The sequence below is a fragment of the Octodon degus genome, unplaced genomic scaffold (genome assembly GCF_000260255.1).
Source record: "Octodon degus isolate 3935 unplaced genomic scaffold, OctDeg1.0 scaffold00353, whole genome shotgun sequence".
NCBI lineage: Eukaryota > Metazoa > Chordata > Mammalia > Rodentia > Octodontidae > Octodon > Octodon degus.
The window spans coordinates 554,140-559,087 of NW_004524929.1; the positions used below are offsets into that span (position 1 = coordinate 554,140).

The window sequence follows — 4,948 nt, forward strand, 5'->3', positions numbered from 1 at the left end:
GATCATTGCCTTGCTCATCTTTTACATATAACTGCATGGCTTGACATTGTCATGTTTCCTAGAAAAATATGGAACGCTTCACGAATTTGCGTGTCATCCTTGCGCAGGGGCCATGCTAATCTTCTGTGTATCGTTCCAATTTTAGTATATGTGCTGCCAAAGCGAGCACCAAACTCAGGATCTTGTGCTTGCCAGGCAAGCACTTATTCCACTGAGCTATCTCCCTGGCCCCCCTCAGGTATATCTAAACATCCCCTTCAAACCCCACCCCTGCCAAAAGGCTGTAAAAGCCTCAGCCTCTCTGTATTCCAATTCAGATAATCCCTTATCTTCCCTAGATTCTTGCATGAGTCCAGCTGAATACCTAAAGCCCATAATAGTGCCTCCCCACAAGTACAACCGGAGGCCTAGAGCCCGTGACAATGTCTTATGGAGGCCGGCTTCACAGATCTGCGCTAGAAGGCCTGAAGGTCAGTGGTGGAAGCTAGGAAGTCTATACCAGCCCTATGGAGGATCTCCACTGGAGCCAGAAAGCAATGCTCAAAATAAGAACCAGAGCTCCCCCAAAAGTACCACAGCCATCCTCAGCAACAGCAAGTTCCCCAGCTCCTCCAACGAGGAGGAAAGCTGAGTTACTATCAGGAAAGCCAACACGACAAGCTTCTCCAGGAGACTGAGCTGCGTACCATCTTCCCCTCCGGGGCTAGGAAGTGATGCTCAAGGTGGGGATTAAAGCTCCTCCCAAATGAGCTGTAGCCATTCTCAGCAGCAACTAAGGTCCAGAACTCCTCCAGCAATGAGAACAGCCAAGTTCATCAGGAAAGCCAGCATGAGGTCACCCAGCAGAATAGCCCAAGAGAACCAGCAGCTTCCAACAGCTCCAAACAGCTTTCCCAACAGCTTCTTGACTGATTCTCCAGTTCTGCCTCTTATGCCACTGGCAACAATTCTCAGGTGGGTCCCCCACACCCAATGATATGGGAACAAAAAAGACGCCCCCCAACAGGTGGTCCCTTGGAAGCTGTCTCTTCCAGGGACTTTTATAGAGGAAAACTACATGGTGAGGCAGGTCTAAGACAGTGCAGAAGGAGGGAATTCGCTTAGGTGGGCATGAGGTGGGACAAAGCTATGGTCAACCAATGAGATTACAAGCACCATTGCTCAGGTAAAATTGATTAAATCCAGGACCAAATGAGGAAGCAAGGGAATCATGTAGCAAGAGAGCATGAATATGGGACAGGATCTCTTCCTGTTGGGGATTGGGTTAGTGACTATTTAGGGCTCTTTTTAAAATTTATTTATTTATTTATGTGTATATGTGTGCATGTGTGGCCAGCTCAGCCCACCAGGGGCCGGCGCTGGCTGGCATGTATGCTGGGGGATTGAACCGTGGTCCCTGTGCTTTGCTAAGCTTGTTCTAAGTAGGTGCTTTAGACCACTGAGCCATCTCACCAGCCCCAGGGCTCTTTCAAGGTGATGGATATCTACTTAGAATATCAATCTCTGGTGCCCATTCCTCGAGAAGTATGTGGCTGCATTTGTTTACTCTTTTGTCTTGAGGTCTGTCCCACAGCGGGGAGTGTCTCTCTTCCAAAGTTGCAAAGTCACCTTATCTTTCATAGTGTCTCCATGAGGTCCTGGCCCTGTCTGACTCCCTATATTTCTGTCTGATTCATCTGCCTATATATCCAGCACCACACTAGCTCAATTCAGCTTGGTGTTATGAGTTGACCACCAGTTAACAATCCACTACACCTGGGCTGGGTTTCAATTCACAGCAGTCCTCCTGCCTCATGCTCCCAAGTGCTAGGATGTGCCACCATGTCAGGCTCTCCATTCTTTTTATTTTTCCTGGAGCATATATGTGTATGAGTTTGTGTATGTGTGTGTGCACATCCTAGGGATTAAACCCAAGGCCAGGGTGCCTTTTTATTCCCTTAACAGTGTTTTTTACAGAGCAGAATTAAAACTTTTTTCTCTATTCTCTTTTTTGATAAGGTCTTTTTTTTTTTTTTTCAGAACCAGGGATTGCACTCAGGACCTTGCACCTGCCAGGGAAGTGCTTGTTCTACTGAGCTATCTCCCTGGCCCAAGGTCTTGCTATATGGTTCAGGCTAGTCTCATGGTATAGCCCAGGCTGGCCTCAAACTCATGGCAATCTTCATGCCTCAGCCTCCCAAATTCTGGGATTACAGGCTTGCATGCCCATGCCCCAGTTGAATTTTATTTTATTTATCATTTATTTGTCTTTTTGAGATAGGGTCTCTCTATACAGTCCAGGCTCGCCTTGGGCTTACTCTGTAGTCCAGGCTGGTCTCAAATTTATGACGATACTCGTGCCTCAGCCTCCAGAGTGCTGAGATTACAGGCACGCATCTCCATGTCTGCCTTGAATTTAAAAATCTTTTGCTTTGGGGAAAGATTGAACTGCGGATTGAACTCAGACCCTTAGACTTGCCAGGCAAGAACTTATTCTACTGAGCCATCTCCCTGGCCCCTTAAAAATCTTTTTTGTTGTTGTTGTTGTTACAAGGAATCAAAGTCAGGCCCTTGTACTTTTTTAGGTGGGCTTCTCCAAACAGCTTCTCTAAGAGCCTCCCAACAGCTTTTCCAGTTCTGCCTCTTATGCTGCTGGCAACAAACCTCAGATGGGTCTCCTATACCCAGTAGCACACCAGTTCAGTTCAGCTGTGTATAACAAGTTGACCACTAGTTGGCTATCCATCATACTCACTATCTAATCGTGTAACCAAGGCTGGTCTTAAACTTGCAGCAAACCTCCTGGCTGATCCTCCAGAGTGCTGGGATTACAGGCATGCTGCAATACACTTAGATACTCACATACCTCTTCTCTGTCTCTGTTCCTGTCTCTCTGTCTCTGTCTCTCTCTCTCTCTCTGCCTATCTCTCATGTTTTCTCTGTTTTTTTTTTATTTTACTTTTTATTATTTTATTTATTTATTTATTTATTTTCATGGAACCTGGGATTGAACTCAGGCCCTTGTGCTTGCCAGGGAAGTGCTTATTCTACTGAGCCATCTTGCCCGCCCTGTTTTCTCTGTTATAACCTGACCAAAGCACCACCATCCTGTTCTGTATGCGCTGTCTTAGTAAACCATGTCAGCTACTGTAAAATGTGACTTTTTGTTTCTTAAGCCCACTCCCTTCAAGGCGAGTTATACCCTGACCTTAGTAACTCCATCTTGGCTCTCTGATTCACCCTTGCCCTAGTTGATTACAATGACTCCATCTTGGTTCTCTGATTCACCCCTGCCCTGGTTCCGAGAATGTCTTAAGGCAAAAATAGGTGTTCCTGGCAACCAGTCGGCCACACTGTCCTTATAAAGTCAGCATGACCACATACCTAGATTACATACCCTGTTCTGTACTCCACCTAGTCCAAAGGGGTAACTCCTCTGTGTCCAGCTTCCTCCAGGTGGGCTACAACCAATCCTGTAAAAGGTCATGTGCCCCCTTAACCACATGAACATCTGCTATTGGCTTCTGTGATCAGCTTGCTTGGATGGGCGGTTTTGCGGTTTGGGGGTTTAAATTACTGTGCCTCCCCTTACCCGGGGCTCCTCTCTGTCTCTTGAACTCTGAGGGTTCCGCTGGGTACTAGCTAAAATAAAGCGCTACCATTTTTTTGAACGTTTTGCCTCGTCTCCTTCTTGGGTTACAACATTCTCCCACTTCCCTCTTTTCCTCTCTCCTTCCTAATACAAATGTTAAAATAATATGTACATTGTTATGAAACTTGCTATTTCAGTTTAACAATATAGGGCCATATTGGGGCTGGGGAGATGGTTCAGTGGAAAAAGCGCTTCCCTGGCAAACGCAAGGGCCTGAGTTCAATCCCTGGTTCAAAAAAAAAAAATTAAAAAAACAATATAGGGCCACAGATGTAGCTTGGGAGAATAAGTGCCTGCCTGGCAAGTACAAGATCCTGAGTTTGATCCCTGGCACCAAAAAATAAATAAAAAAGATGCGTTTAACAATACAACTTACAAATCATCCAATATCTGTATTTAGACTTGCCTTTTTAAAAATTATTTTTGGAGGGCCGGGGAGATGGCTCAGTGGGATAAGCACTTCCCTGGCAAGCACAAGGGCCTGAGTTCAATCCCCAGTTCTGAAAAAGAAAATGGGGCTGGGAGATGGCTCAGTAGAATAAGCACTTGCCTGGCAAAGCGCAAAGGTCTGAGTTCAATCCCAGGTTTCACAAAAAAATTTTTTTTTTTTTACTTGAGTGGTGTGGCACACACATGGAACTCATCACTGCAGGAAGATGAAGCAGAAAGTTTGCAAGTCCTAGACCAGGTTGGGCAACTTGCAAAGTTGAGGCAGGTTGATAACTTGAGCCCAGGTGTTTGGGGCCCGAGTAGGCCACAGGGAGAAACCCTGTCATTTAAAATTGGATATAGGGGGCCTGCCCATTAGCTCAGTTGTTTGACTGCTTAAACAAAGCAATCAGGATGCTGTGGTTCGATCCCCAGATCCTCAAGCCTTACCAGACCTGCCCTCAAGGCATCCTGAGTCAGCCAAAAAAAAATGGATATAATAGGGCCAGAGAGATGGCTCAGTAGAATAAGTGCTTGCCTGGCAAGCATAATGGCCTGAGTTCAATCCCCGGTTCCACCAAAAAAAAAAAAAATTGGATATAACTCCAGGCTTGGTTGTGCATATCTATAATCTCAGTACTCAGGAGCCTGAGGCAAGAGGATTGTTGTGAGTTTAAGACCAGCCGGGGCTACAAAGTGAACTCAAGGTCAGCCTGACCTGCATAATGAGACCTTGTCTCAAAAAGACAAAAAATAAAATTAAAAGAAGGGTGATAGCTGGCTGTGAAGCTACATGCCTATAATACAATCACTCTGAGAGGCAGGAGGATGAGAAGTTTGGGCCCAGCCAAAGCAATTTAACAATTCAGCAAGTCTGTTTTTTTTTTT

At 45.7% G+C, this 4,948-nt stretch overlaps 1 non-coding gene across 1 annotated transcript; it reads right to left on the reverse strand.

Annotated features, from left to right (window-relative positions):
- Positions 1 to 62: 62 nt before the first annotated feature.
- On the reverse strand, positions 63 to 169 carry LOC111814551. Its single transcript, XR_002819516.1, has one exon. It is a non-coding gene; the product is annotated as a U6 spliceosomal RNA (small nuclear RNA).
- Positions 170 to 4,948: the final 4,779 nt, after the last annotated feature.